This window comes from Bubalus kerabau, chromosome 3, assembly GCF_029407905.1.
Source record: "Bubalus kerabau isolate K-KA32 ecotype Philippines breed swamp buffalo chromosome 3, PCC_UOA_SB_1v2, whole genome shotgun sequence".
Classification (NCBI taxonomy): Eukaryota; Metazoa; Chordata; class Mammalia; order Artiodactyla; family Bovidae; genus Bubalus; species Bubalus kerabau.
The window spans coordinates 181,244,883-181,259,878 of NC_073626.1; the positions used below are offsets into that span (position 1 = coordinate 181,244,883).

The window sequence follows — 14,996 nt, forward strand, 5'->3', positions numbered from 1 at the left end:
CTCGTCTGTTCTCCTTCCTCTTTTTAGTGACTCAATCTGGCCTCACAGCTTAAATACCATCCACGTGGTGCCGATGACTCCCAGATTTAAATATCCACCCAGGACCTCAACCTCCAGCCCAGACTCACTATTCAACAACGCCTTACTCACACTTCCACTTGGAGATCTAGAGACATCTCGCCTACAACTTGTCTGAAGGCAAATCCTGCCCCTCCCTCCCAACCTGTCCCTCCCACAGTCTTCCCCCCTTGGTGAATGCCAACCCCCTCCTCCCAAGAGCTGTGGCCCCAAGCCCTTGACTCTTCATCTCTCACCCCCACATCTTGTCCTGCAGCAGATTTTGGTGGCTCTGTCTTCATACGAGGTCCAGCCTCTACCCACTCCTCACCTTCTCTGGCCTTCCACCTACAGAAATGCAAGTCGTGTCATGCCTTTCCTCTGCTCAAAACCCTCCCAGGGCTCCCCACCTGCCTGGAGGGCTGTGATCCTGCCCTGGCTTCCTCTCTCTGCTTGGCCTCCCTATCTTCATGCCAGCTGTTTGTTGCTCCCGGAGCCCTCCAAGCCCTAGAGCCTTGGCCTTGGCACTTGTGATAGCTCTTCCCTCTCTCTATCTTCAGCACCTTAATCCCTGGCAACGTTACACACCTGTCTGCTTCCCTGTTTACTGTCTTCCCCAACGGAGCGTAAACTGCTGGAGGGGAGGCTCTGTTTTGTACACTGCAGTCCTCCACTGCCTAGAACAATTCCTGCCCATCACAGTTGCCTGATAAGTATTTAGGAATAATGGGGCCCCTTCCCGGGGCAGGGAAGGCTTCGAAGGGGCTGTGGCTCATTCATATCTTTCCATGTTCGGCTACAGTCTGGCACCCAGAGGCATTAAAGGTAAATGTGTGGGTTGAACAGACTGAACCTATCACGTGGGCATCTTCGGTGGCCACGTCCAGGGAAGCTTAACTCTGTGCTCTAGGTTCTGGTGCCAATCGACAGAGGAGACCCTCCCAGCAGGCTATGGCCAGATTGGCCAGAATGGTTGAGCGGGTCACACCACTGCCCTGCACAGAGCTATCTGTCTCACTCTATGTCAGGCTCTATAAGCGAAGGACCCTGGGACCCCACGGCTTCCTCCCCTGGGGGCTGCCTGGCCATGAACCACCCTGCCCTGCTGGACTGTGGTTTGTATCACCTCTCCAACTCTGCCATATTAATGATGATGAGGTTTTTATGTGACATTGTATTAGCAAAGAGAAATGGGTCAGGCTGGGCAACATAAGCTCCAGAAAGAACATTTAGATAGAAAAAAAAAAATCACCCAAGGCGTAGCCTATTACCACAATATCCCCAGAGCCAAATACTAATGGTTGCATTTAATTTGATGATACAATCCAGAGACTTTTCTTAATCTGTAAAGCAACAACACAAATGTCTTTCTCAGCTTCCAAAGAAACCAACGTGGCTGTGGGGCAGGTTGAGTTCCCAAAGATGGATGCCATAGGACGTCCTATCCCACAAGAGAACCTCTGTCCACAGCTCCTCTCCTTGAACCTGGGTGCAACTTTGTGACTACCTGGAATAACAGAATAAAGCAAAATGGATGATGTGCTAGTTTTCAGGGCCAGACTTTAAGAAACAGGCAGTTTCTACTTCCTGTCTCTTGGAATGCTGGCTCTTGGGACCAGCCACCATATTGTAAGGAAGCCCAAGAGAGCCCACAAGGAGAGAACATGTGGAGAAGCCATAAGTATGCTATCTGATGGACAGCCCATCTAAGCTTCCAGTCAATAGTCTGCATCCATTCCAGACATGGGAATGAAAAAGCTTCCAGAAGGTTCCAGCTATCAAGTCACCTTCAGCCTTCAAGCTTTCCCAGGTTAGGGGCTGTATATCCTGGCAGGGAGATAAGCTGTCCCCATTGTGCCCTTTCTGAATTCTTAGCCCACTGGATCTGTGAGCATAATAAAACCATTGTTTTAAGCCAGTAAGTTTTGGAGTAATTTGCTATGCAGCAGTAGCAGCTGGAATGTTCTGCCACATGGGTTTCTATGCGGATGAATTAAAGCGATAGCCCCACTATCCCAAAGCACATTGTTTAAAACTACCTGAGGTCTTCTGTGAAAGAGTGAAAAAGGAGAGTGAAAAAGCTGGCTTAAAACTCAACATTCAAAAAACTAAGATGATGGTATCTGGTCCCATCATTCCATGGCAAATAGATGGGGAAACAATGGAAACAGTGACAGACTTTATTTTCTTGGGCTCCAAAATCACTGCAGATGGTGACTTCAGACATGAAATTAAAAGACCCTTGCTCATTGGAAGAAAAGCTATGACCAACCTAGACAGCATATTAAAAAGCAGAGATATTACTTTGCTGACAAAGGTCTGTCTAGTCAAAGCTATTGCTTTTCCAGTAGTCATGTATGGATGTCAGAGTTGGACTATAAAGAAAGCTGAGCACCAAAGAACTGATGCTTTTGAACTGTGGTGTTGGAGAAGACTCCAAGGAGATCCAGCCAGTTCACCCTAAAGGAAATCAGTCCTGAATATTCATTTGAAGGGCTGATGCTGAAGCTGAAACTCCAATACTTTGGCCACCTGATGCGAAGAACTAACTCATTAGACAAGACCCTGATTCTGGAAAAGATTGAAGGCAGGAGGAGAAGACAACAGAAGATGAGGTGGTTGGATGGACATGAGTTTGAGTAAACTCCAGGAGTTGGTGATGGACAGGGAAGCCTGGGGTGCTGCAGTCCATGGGGTCACAAAGAGTCAGACATGGCTGAGCAACTGAATGGAACTGAGGTCTTCTGGCTGCATAAAATATTTTAGGGATGAGGACTTCCCCATTTTTATCAGGTCTGGGTTATTTGTTTTCCTCCGGGAGGAATTTTTTCCTTGAAGCTTTCCATAATGATTAGTTCCTGGATTACATAAAGTTGTGTTCAGGGGCTGAGTATTTCCAGGAAAAGGTTTCTTGGTGCCTCCGGAAGGACTAAAGATATTTTTAAGGAAATATTCTTGGAATCCAACAGAATGTTCTTACGAGAAGCTGATTAATAAAAGCTGATCAGATCTGACTGTATCACTGCCCTTTTAAAAAGCTCTCAAAGCCTCCTGTTCTCCAAGTTCAAAGTCCTGGGCACAGTGTGCAGGGAGCCTGTGGTCCAGGCTTGGCACCCTCCCTAGTCTCACCTCCCTTTTGCTCTCTTTGCACGTGATGCTCTGCCCAGAGCAGACCACTAGCAGCTCCCCAAACACCCTGCGGTGTCTGCTGATGCGAGCGCTGTCTTTTCTCAGGATGTTCCAGAAGCACGAAGCAGAGCTGACCGCCCCCTCCTTTGCAAGCCCAACTCGCTCTGCAGCAGGCGCCTCCGTCACGGCACGGTCCACCCTGCATCTGACATCTTTGCCCGTGAATCCTGGAGGGCAGTGGCTGGGTCTGGCTCTTCCCAGGAGCCCCCGCATCCATCCTTAGGCCAGGCACCAAGAAGGCAAGAACAAATGGCTGCTGCATGAATAAATGGCTGGTGGCAATACCCACAGCACTTTCTTAGGGATTTCCAAACATTTCACAAGCTCTTTTGGCCTCAGAGAAAACACAGAGCTCATAGCAGCAGCCAGTTATCCAAGGAACGCACTGTCAGAGGGACATGATGGGCAGCTGCTGACATCAGGGCCCTGGTGGAACTAATGGCTTCCTGCATCCTTCCCAAACACATGCCACGCTTTGCAGCCACAGCCGGCTGGAGAACGCTTGCTGTGGCTGACCGCGGATGACGTTTACTGCGACGAATGGCCAGACACGGTTCATTGAAGCAGCCTGCTGGACAGGGTTCCTCATTGGAAAACAGGGTGTGTTTAAAAATGTTAATGTTTTGTTTGTTTTTAAATAAGAGCTGGGGGTGCAGGCTGACCTGGAAACTGGTATTCAGACAATTCCCTGCAACAGTGCTGTGTAACAAGCTCTGAACTGCTTTCATCTCAGAACATCTCATAGAGAAGAAAAGGCAGATGGAGAAACTGGAACTCAGGGCGCTCGCAGCTGTAACCAGACTTTTCAGACCACGTGACTTTACAGACTTGGTTTTAACCCAGCTTCATCCTTTCCCAGCTGTGTGATCATGGGCAACTGACTTGACCTCCCTGGGGCTCAGAAAAATGGGACAATGGGGGCCGCCTTTTGAGGACAGAGTGGCCAGTTGAGATGGATGTATACCAGAGCACTCAGCAGGCGCTCAGTACCAGAGAATCTGATACCCCCAGCACACAGTAGGTGCTCTGTGCACAGGGCTGTTATCCTAAGGCTCAGTTCTGGCAGAGGAAGGCATACCCTTGGCCCAGCAGGAAAGGATGGCACAGCCTACGTGCCAAGCAGACAGGAGCTGTGGGCTCTCAGGAAGGCAGGACCAAGCTGGCCAGGCACTCTGGCATTTTTAACACACTTCTTGCCTCAACAGGAAGAAGAGCAAAAGCCGGAGTCCTGGCTGCTCACCCCAAGACACCTTAAACCCAACCGCCACTCTGGGTAGCTCCTGAGGGCAGACCCAGAGTCCCTCCATGGTCTGGCTTCCCCCTGCAAATTAGACGATGGCTCAGTACTGTCCCTTCACCTCCACGGGAAGGGTAAACATCCTTGTTCCATCAGCCTTGGTCTTATTCATGTAACTTTTTTTGGCATCATGGTGGGAAGGGAATTAAAAACGGCTCTGACTTTAGGCTCGGCCCTGAGACTTGCCAGTGGGATTAGTGGACATGACTTGAACAGAGGTTTGAAATAAGCTAGCATGGGTGGATTTGCCCTCCTGCGTGCCCACCTTTCACCAGGAGAAGAACAAGTCTCAAACAGTCACTGGTCCATGAAGGATGACAGATGGATGGAGCAGACCTGAGCCAGCTGAGTGCAGCCTAGATAAACCAAACCCCAGTCTATTTGCAGCCACGTGAACAAAAAATAAATGCTGACTGTTGTCTGCCACTCACTGTGGAGTAATTTTTTACATGGCATTATTTTGGAAATAGATGACTGATATAACGCCCTTTCAGTCCTATTTCTTAATAGTCTTGGCATGTTTTCTGTACTGTAGCTAGACTACAGACTCTATGAGGTCCACCTTTTCTTACCTTCCAGACCTTTATTCTGTCTGCTTGGACGTGCCTCCTCTAACCCAAAGTGTCTCCACAGATGGCCAAATCCAATGTCTACTTTAAGTCCTAGAGAAAATGCTGCTTCCTCCATGAAGACATCCCTGATTGTCCCCACCTGGACCTGAGGTTATCCTCCTCTGAATTTTTATTAAAAGAACTGCTTTTCAACTTTCATTACAGAAATCTGTGTCTTTTTCTCAAGTCCCTCCCAGGCAGTGAGTGTCTTCAGGGCAGAATCTAAGCCTGTTTAACCGAAGCTGGCACAGGCCCTGGAGAGTAAAGGTGTCACTGAGATCTCCTGAATGATGCCCTCCACCCACTGCCTCCCATCTGGATGACGAAGACTCTGGAGAGCCAGGGCCCCTACCAGAGGCTGTTCCTAACATGGTGGCAGGTGTGGAGGGGGTTGGAGGGGGAGGGCAGACCCTAAGTCCATGAATCTCTGAAATTCTGGCTCAGGGCGGACACCCAACCGAAGTTCACTTGTGGGATGTGGGATTCTCCTAAATGCCAACCACAAAGGTTAACAAGAACAGCTGTAGACAGCGCTCTGTGCTGGGCACAGCCTTATATGTTTACACACATCTTTTTTAAGCCTTGTGAAAACTCTATCATTGTCCCTCTTTTACAGGTAAAGATGGAAACTTCAAGAATTAAGTCACTTGCCCCAGGTTCATTCATTTACCCGAAAACACACTGTGGAGTCAGGCTGGGCCTGGTGCTGAGCACAGTGGGGAGCGGACAGTCCCGGTCCCCACCCTCAAGGCGCTGAAGGTCTGGTTGGGGAGAAAGACACCAGCCAGGTATCACACGATGGCACCGAGTTACAAAGGACCGCATGCAGTAGAGGGAAAGCGAACAGGGGCATGGCCGAGCCTTTGAGTTGAGGCCTGAAGGAAGCATGGGAGGGAAGAGGGGGTCGGGGCAGGCCAGGCAGATACACGGCAAGTAGAATGGAGTGGGGAAGTCTTGGCCTGCTTGTGCAGCAGAGAGCAGGCGTGGGTTGGTGAGAAAGAGGGAACATAGTGGGTGGTGAGAGGTGGTGGGCCGGACCACACAGGGCATGGGGGGCTCTGGAAGCTTTGTGTGGATGGCTTAGGGACCCCAGCTGCCTGATGTTTTAAAGTGACACATAAGCGGTTGTGTGAAGAGTGTCCTTGAGGGGGACCCAGTAGGGACTCCAGGTAGAATAATCCCGGGAGCGGCCCATCTTGGCTGGGGAGTGCCCCCTAGTCACTTTGGATGAGTAGGAGGGAGGCAGGGAGCACCTGGGCCTGTGCTTTGAGATCCCCTGAAGGCAGCTGGAGACACCCTCCAGCTGGTGGGAGGCTACTTATCAGTCCAGGGTAAGGAGAATTAACCAAGAGCACACGGCAACATCAGCCAGTCACCTCACTTCAGCCCCGTTGAGGGGAGCCTCTAGCTGCCCTCTGAAAGTGCCAGGGCCTCCCAGGCCCATGGACACAAGGTCACAATGTCATCTTGCATATACATGGTGGGCACACAGAGCTATGCACTGACCATGGCAAACACAGCCTGCAGGCCAGAGCCAAGAGGCACAGATGCAAGGCTGTGATAACAAGATGAATGATGACTCCCGGAAAGGGGAGAAGCAAGGAAATCAGAGAGGCCCCATTCACCCCAAGAAGCATAAAGAGGCGGCAGAGGCAGTGCCGGGAGAGCCTGGCACAGAGCTGTGCCCCAGCCGAAGGCCCCTCCCGTCGCTTGAACAGCTGAGCTGCAGAGGACGGGCCAAGCCCTGGAGCCCCACTCACTAGCTGCCTCAGTTTCCTCATCTGTACAATGGAGCAACCATACCTCCACCCTGCAGCACCATCCTGAGGGTCAGAGATCATACCGCTTCCCATCCACGGCCAGCCTCGACTGAACCTGTGTGGAGGCAGACAGGGGCACTCTTTAAACAGCCTCCCAACAACCCTCTGAGGAGGGTGCAATTGTGTCGCTCTTTATCAAGTGGGGAAACTGAGGCTGAGACAGGTCATGGAAGGTTCCCAAGGTTGATGAATGGGGAGCCAGGATTCAATTCAGTCTGTCTGCCTCAGAGACTCCGCATTTCATTGGTGGGTCATCTTGCTTCTGTGCAATTTCTGGAAACTTGGCCAGGTTCAGAGGGCCTGAGAGGGTCCCAGAGAGGTGCCCACAGCCACAAGACCCCCAGGCCAACTCCTCAGGGCTTGGCGGCACCTGCCACCTGTGGGAGGGAGCAGTGCCTGTGTGAAAGCAGCTGGTACCTCCCGGTAGAAGTCCTGCCTTGATGCGCAGACAAGCCTCCACAAAGCCTTCCCAGACCTCCTCGAGGGAGTGATGCTTTCTCCCTGCACCATTCTGGGTCCCACTGCTGATCACCGGGCCAGGCCAACTCTGGGAGTGTCCCTGTTGGTCTGTCTCTCTAACAAGCAGGAGCCTGGAAGGCAGAGAGCCTGCCGTATTCATCTTGAGACCATCTACGATGGCTTCCCAGGTGGCTCAGACGGCAAAGAATCTGCCTGCAATGCAGGAGACCTGGTATCAATCCCTGGGTCGGGAAGATCCCCTGGAGATGGAAATGGCAACCCACTCCAGTATTCTTGCCTGGAGAATCCCATGGACAGAGGCTACAGTCCATGAGGTCACAAAGAGTCAGACATGACTGAGCGACACACACACACACACACACACACACACACACACACACTCACACACTCACACCAGGTGTGCGCAGTAGGGTCTGAGTCAACATAAACAGAATTAACCTGGAGAGAGAACTGAGGAGCCCAGCAGGCAGGAGCAGAGGCCAGACCAGCTGGCCCTCTTCCCATCAGGTCCATGATGGCCCCCCCTGATTCATCCTCAGCATCCAGGGAAGAGGAGGGGGCCGGCTCCCCCTCCTCCACAGATACCTGAGACCTTCCCTTTCCTTAATCCATAGACCCCTTTCAGAATCTGCTAGAAGCCACCCCAACCCCTCCCCTTTACTAAATGGACATTTGTATGCATTTTACACAGAAAGTAGCACAGGCTTCCCATTGGCAGACCTATCTGGGTTGACCACCTAAGTGAGATGGGGGACCCTCTGGGCAGATATTTATTTCCTACAAAGGATGAGGTGAGGAATTTATTTTGGAGTCAGGGAGATGTAGAAACAAATCCTACCTTACTATTTCTAGCTGTGTGATCTCTGGTTAGCTGGTTTACCCACATAAACCTCAACATCCTCATCTGTGAAATGGGGATCATGTCAGGTAATGCACATTATTAGAGACAGTGCATTAATAGGTGGACAGGGAAGTTTGTTTTTTTTTCCTTTAAATAAGAAATAAGAAAATCAGCTGCAGTAGTTGCCTCTGAGTTACCTTTCACTTGATTTTATTTGATTTCTTTTAAAAGGCAACAGTAATAATGGAAAAAGCATAGGCTTCTAGTCAAAATGTTTGAGCCTTGGCTCTGTGTATTACCAGCTATGTGACCACAACTAGATTCTTTAACCTCTCTGAGCCACGAGTCTGCGTTTATCAAAAGGGACTAATAACATCCCCCTTGAAGATGTGGGTGGCTTGGATGTGGCACAGAGTCTGGCAGAAAGAGGGAGCAGGAGGGGAAGGGTCTGTGCATGAACTAAACAGGGAGAGCTCCTCACCCACCTGCCCATGTGTACCCACTTCTCATTCCTGGTGCGACAGCCCTGAGCACGCTTCCTGGGTGAGAACTACTTCTGTTTTAGATCTGGAGCCCAACGCAATTCACAAATGCAGCAGACGTGCCGTGGCCCAGAAGACAACTCCCTCTGCTTCAGAGAAAACACACAGTTCAATTTCCCAAAGATCGAACCTGGGAGCCTTTCAAGGCTTTCCCAGTGAGAGCAGTTCTCGGAATTCTCAGGCGCCACCCTCATGCGACTAAACAATTAAAGCCCAAGTATTTGTCATTCTCAGCAAAGGTTTGCGAGGATGAGTGAGAAAATGAAAAAAAAAAAAATCTGATTTCAGCGGCACAGTTTTCAGAAATGTATGGTAATCCATTTTTGTCAATCCACGGAAGGCGCAGCTCAAATCATTAAAAAGCCATCGTACTTAATCATGCATGGAGAAGGCTGGGCTGTGACTCTCAGATCATTTTCAAATGGTTTCAGGTTAACTTTCAAAAACTGACAGGCAAGCAGGCAGGGGATTATGACAGATGATAATCTGAAGAATTTCTGGTTCTGGTTCTCAGAGGATGAGGGATTTATTTGAGAGAAAATTGCCACCCAGACCTCAGCATGATGGCAACGGTGAGGAAGAGTCCAGGATGGATCAGCCGTGACCTCTGCCCTCAGGGAGTCTGCAGCTGCCTTCTCAGAAAGACAGCAAGTTCAGAGCAAACTATTAAGTAAGCAAATAATTGTGATGTATTGTGACAGGGGCTAATAAAAGGCGGAAGTTGACCCAGTGGTTAAGTCTCAGCTGTGAGCGTACAGACCTGGGTTTGGGATTCGTCTTTGCCACCCATTCTGTGACCTCACACAGGTTCCTGAACCTCTCAGTCTTGGGTTCCTCATCTATAAAAAGGGATAGCCAGCTCATAGGCTCAGGAGATTATGACTGAACTCATTCCTATAAATCCTTTCACGTGGTGCCTGGTACACAATGAGCTCTCTGGTCAATGCTGGCAAAGCAGCTAACTCTGCAGAAGGAAGCCTCCCAGGTGACCTCTGATTGGGATCAGGAAGGATAAGTGGGAGTCTGCAGGGATAAGGGGTGGAGGAAGGATGTTCCAGGCAGAAGGCACAGCACATGCAAAGGCCCTGAGGTGAGAGGTTGGCCAGGGAGGAGCACAGGGCGTGTGGGGAGCAGGACGAGGGAGGGAGTGCTGCAAGGGAGTCCTCCTGTGAAGGTCAGTGACTGCCAGGCTGAGGCGTTCAGGCTTTATTGAAGGTGGGGGCAGCATTTGCGACCTCAGAGGGTCAGGGACATCCTGTGTCTTCTTCCAGGTCTTAGTGCGTGTTGGTTACTTGTTGAATTCTCAGGGATCACCTCTCATCAAACTCGATCCAGGCCTTTGTGTAAGAAAAACACCCTCTATTAGGCCTAGTAGTGGTCATGCTTCCCCTCCTCAGGGCAGAGCCGTTGGGGGGGAACCACCATCCAGTCAGACACTGCGCTTCCCACTTTTCCCACCTCCCTTATGTTTAGGTGGGGCCCTCTGACCCAGTTCTGGCCAGTGGAATACGGGTGTAAGTTACATACAGACTGAGCCCTGGTCCGTGAAACCTGCTGTGGGATCCTCCGAGGCTGAGGTGACCTTGGGAGTCACAATCTGAAGATGACGGAGCCTCTGTTACTCTGTCCCTGAGGGACTGTGATGGGTGGGCCTCCCTCCTCCTGCCATTTGACTTTACACAAGCAAGAAATAAATGTCTGTTCCCAATCCATACAATGATCTCTGGGTTTATCTGTTACAGCAGCTCGCATTATCTTAAATAAATACACCCATTACAGCATGACTGTGGGCATGTTATTTTGCCTCTCTGAGCCTCAGTTTCTCTAATGCGGAGTGTCGTGAAGGGCTAATAAGATGAGATGTGAGGGAACACATTGCTGGTGTTGTGGCTTCAAATCTCTCCGAGAGCTTGCGGGGGAGGGCACTTTGTAGGACTTCTGCTGTGGCAGGGGGAGTGCACGCAGCTAGGGGCTTGGAGATGCTCCGGGCGAGCAGTCCAGATCCAGCAGCAGATCCTGACCTGGACTGGAGACCCTCACTCCCGGCTTTAGTTCTGCCCCTTGGCAGAACTCCCCCAAATGGCTGAGGGAGGGGGCTGGGGCCTGGCTTCTGTCTCTTGGCTTCTGCTCCCCTGGGAAGCAGTCAGCCCAGCCTCCCTGATGATAACTTGTTCCAGCCTCTCACAATTCATTAGCAGGAAATTGCATGCCCTGCCAGGAAGATGCACGTCTGATTTTTCAGACATGTCAGGTAGACACTGTTATCAAAACCTTGTCATGTCTCTGCACAGCCCCGCATCCTTCTCTGAGGTCCTCCTGGCAGGCTCTGTGCTCAGGGCACATGCTTGCTATCTTGGGAGATTGAGGAGCCTTATTCAGTTGAGGATTCCACCAGCCAGCTTGCAAGGAGCAGGGGCTCGGGACGGAAGCCCGTGTCGGTGGCCGAGGCTCACGCTCCACCCTGCCTCTAAGCCATCCTGCACCCCCAGCCCAGGACTGATGCTGAGACCCGCAGAGGAGACAGGAGGAAGGCCTGAGTGGTCTGTGATGTGCTGAGCTGGATCCGGCCAAAGACAACTTTAACAGGATTCCGGTCATTACGCGTCCTTTTGCGGACAGGATTTCCTCTCCCATAGACTGGAAGTAGGGATGGAGAATGCCCCACCCCCAGCCTCTGGAGCCCGAAGTCGGGGCAGGGCCACCTCATCCTGTACACATGGCCCCATGGCCCATGCTTAGGTGGGTGGGTGCAGACATTGACCTTCTCCACCTTCCGTGCCCTCACCTTTGCCCGCTGCCCACTGGCCAGCGCTAGTGGAAGGCAGGTGAAGAGCTCTCAGATCACCCGATGGAGTCAAGACCATCAACACCCTGGACTCGGCTCTAAGGAGAGACAGAGAAGAAGCCATGACAAGGACAAAGAGCATCCATCTCCACAGTCTTTTCACACAATAATGAACCTGTCTGAGCCTTATATCCTCTCTGAGGAATACCATTACCCTTATTCCACTGAGGAGGAAACTGAAGCTCACGGAGATTCAACGACTGGTGCTCAAGGTAACCCAGCTAACGCACCAGGCAGTAATCTGAGCCGCACCCTGTGAACGCCTCATAATAACCACCGTCACTTGCTTAGAAGGTCCTACATATCGAGTCCTAGACCAAGCATTTGGTCAGTTCTCCAGCTGAGGTCATATGATCTCCATTTGCAGGTGACCTATGGAGGCTCAGAGAGGTTAAGCAAGTTGTCCAAGGTCACACAGCAAGCAAGCAGTAACCACAGCCTTCATGGCTACAGCGGTGCTCTCTCCCTACGCCAGCTGCCTCGCCAGCGAGAAGGGTCCCACCTGGGGAGGGCCGCAAAAGAGGGAGGCTACCAGATCCTACCAGGCGAAAGAGCAGCAGACAAAATTGCACACATGCTGATCACCACTCCATTAAAACCCCGAGGGGGCATGGATTGGATAGGGTGGGAGCTGGTAGACCGTTGGGTGGCTGTCTCCGAGTGAGGCAGGGCCTGGCAACTTCTGTTAGCTCACGGTCTCCCTTGGCTGAGTTTTCCTTGTAAGGATGGCTGAGGGTCAAAGTGAATAGGGGCCAGGTGGGCACGGGTGTGGTGGCTCCTGGGCTCCTTGGCCCCGGCAGCAGGGGGTCCTCCCTCCCTCTCCCAGGTGCAGGAGCCACCTGGCCAGGTAACCTCTCCACCTCACCGCATGCCAGACAGCCTTCAGTTAGGCAGAGATCCCAGCAAACCAGCGCCCACTGCGCTGAGCACGCGGAGCTTTTGAAACAGCGAGACTTGCAGAAGAGGGGCCGAGCAGCTGCGACAGCCCAGGCAGTGCGTGTCTGTGGCCCCCATCCTGGAGGCCAAGGCCAACGAGCTGGTCTCCAATTACCTTCTAAGAGGCCCTCCGTGATGTAGCCTCCGCCCTCCGGGCAGCTCATTACCCACCTCTCCTTTCATGCTCCAGTCACTCTCAGGGCAGCACACAGGACTGCCAAACCTCCTCCCAGGCTGTCCTTTCCGCCCAGAATGCCCCCCACCTCCGCCTGCCTATTCTTCAGCTCTGGAACACAGCTCTGTTGTTCTCAGTTGCCCTGAATCCACCCTCCAGCTTTCAGACTGCTATACATCTTAAACTTCTGTTCAAGCAAACACTTCAGGAGAATGCTTCCAGAACTCCTGCTGGAAGGCAAGGTGGGGTAGAGAAGGAGGGTGGGGAAGGGGAGGGGGCCCCGAAAGGGGAGGTGAGGTGGCCCGAGGGTACCCAGCACACCCATGCGCCACCGACTCTGCGCAGCCTTGCTGTAAGCTGCCTCTGCAACAGCTCCTGGACTCTCACGCCGCTGTGCATTTGCACATGATGCACCCTCCACCCAGAAGGCAATTCTACTCTTCTCTATCCGAGCAGCCCCAGCTAGTCTCAGGGCCCAGTTGGATACTACACACTCTGCGATGCTACAGAAGTAGGCTCCTTCCTCTATATTTTCTGCACTGCGTATGTATGTCACAATGACGTGTGGGTCCTTTCCTCGAGGAGAACTCTTTAGGGATAAGGGACTTGGCCAACTCATCTTTGCATCTCTTTTATCAGCCCAGAATTGGCCTGGAAATGTCTCATGAGTGAACGAATGAACCTCCTTCTCTAAGACCTCAAGAGGCCTAATCCCCTCTTCCTGCTGGGCCTTCTTCTCCAATCATGAGAGGAACAAACTGCCCTTTGTCTTCATACTACGTTGGTATTGACCAGAGTTGGGTTTTAATGGCGCTTTGACAAAAGGCAGCACCCACGTTCATTTTCCTTGGCTAATTACATTTCCCAATTGAAATGCTTATCTATGGGCTGATGTTAAAGACACAATCAGTTTCCAGAATGGATTCAAAGGAGGTGAGAAGCAAGAAAATAATTAAGCTAACTTCTGATTGAATCAAATAATTAAGGAGATTAAATCGGCTGTTTGTGATCTACAGCCCAGCCCAAGCCTAGGGAGTGCATTCTCTATCAGAGAGATTATTTCTGATTGTTTTAGAGATGGAGAGACTTTCTTCTGAGTACTGTGTAAAGGACTGACTCCTTCAACTGAATGCAAAATCAGAGTGGCAGGACCCCAGCTTCCTGGTTTAGGTAAAGTATTCTAGGTTTAGGGAAAGAAAGCTTGAAGCAGGGAGGGGCGTTCTGTTTCAGAACCATATCTGGACACTCGTGGCACAAGGGTTGCATTGCTGGCCTTAGTTTCTCACTTCTCCATGTATCCATGCCCTCTGCCCTCTGAGCAGGCTTTCTTGCCCTGTCCCTTTTATTCGGGGCTCAGGCATGTGGCTAACTTTAGCCAGTGATAGCCAATGTGATGTAGGCAGAGGCTTGAAGAAACACCTGCATGGCCATCACTGTGAGAACATTCTGGAACTAGATCCTGAAAAGGAAAGACATGTGGAGCAGAGCTGAGTTGACCAGTTGTCCCAGCCAAGGGTTTCCTAGGATAGTTCACAGTCAGCTGTCCTACTTGAGATCAGCAGTCACTTAGCTGACCCAATCTGGAGCTGCTAAACCCTGAAGGCTCCCAGGCTAAATGAAAGCTTAGTGTTACATACCAGTGAGGTCTGCGAGTGTGTGTTATGCAGTGTCATTGGAGGGCTAGATTATCCCTCAGCCTGGGATGATCTCTTCTCCAGCCCCAACCTTTAGAAGGTCCTCTCTACCCTCAGTTCAGCATCACTTAGAGCCCTGGTAGGTGACCAGTAAATATTGGGTTGGGCAAAAAGTTCATTCAGTTAGTGAATATGCTGTTCAATTAAGTTCTTGGTGAAAATGAAATATGTCTTTTATTTTTACTTTAAACTGAATGAACTTTTTGGCATACCCAATATTTACACAAAAACTCATCTGATCTTTACAAAGGCTCCTGGGTGATTGTCAGGACAGCGATCATTTGCCCCATTTTATAGACGACGGTGTGAAGGCTCCAAGCAATTAGAAGAGCAAGGGATTATGGTTACAGAGAGTGGGTTGGATGAATACATTAGCCTCTATTTCTATTCCTACCCTGAAACTCCACTAAAACAACAGTATAAAATTTTTTTTTAAAAGATATCAATTTAGAAGGACAAAACAGAGGAGAGGCAACAGCAACAATCTTGGCCTCTGCTAAAGAGAGAGA

General features: G+C 50.9%; 1 protein-coding gene and 2 long non-coding RNA genes across 4 annotated transcripts in view; 1 reads left to right on the forward strand and 2 right to left on the reverse strand.

Moving 5' to 3' along the window:
* MAN1C1 (mannosidase alpha class 1C member 1) overlaps window positions 1-14,996 on the reverse strand; it is a 151,310-nt gene that overhangs the window by 40,057 nt on the left and 96,257 nt on the right. The window lies entirely within an intron of this gene.
* On the forward strand, window positions 5,406-10,602 carry LOC129647027 (uncharacterized). Its single transcript, XR_008712239.1, has 4 exons — window positions 5,406-5,533; window positions 5,771-5,942; window positions 9,352-9,507; window positions 10,311-10,602. It is a non-coding gene; the product is annotated as an uncharacterized LOC129647027 (long non-coding RNA).
* On the reverse strand, window positions 6,508-12,368 carry LOC129647025 (uncharacterized). The gene is made up of 3 exons (XR_008712237.1): window positions 12,225-12,368; window positions 11,623-11,720; window positions 6,508-10,174 (listed from the first exon to the last, which is right to left on the reverse strand). It is a non-coding gene; the product is annotated as an uncharacterized LOC129647025 (long non-coding RNA).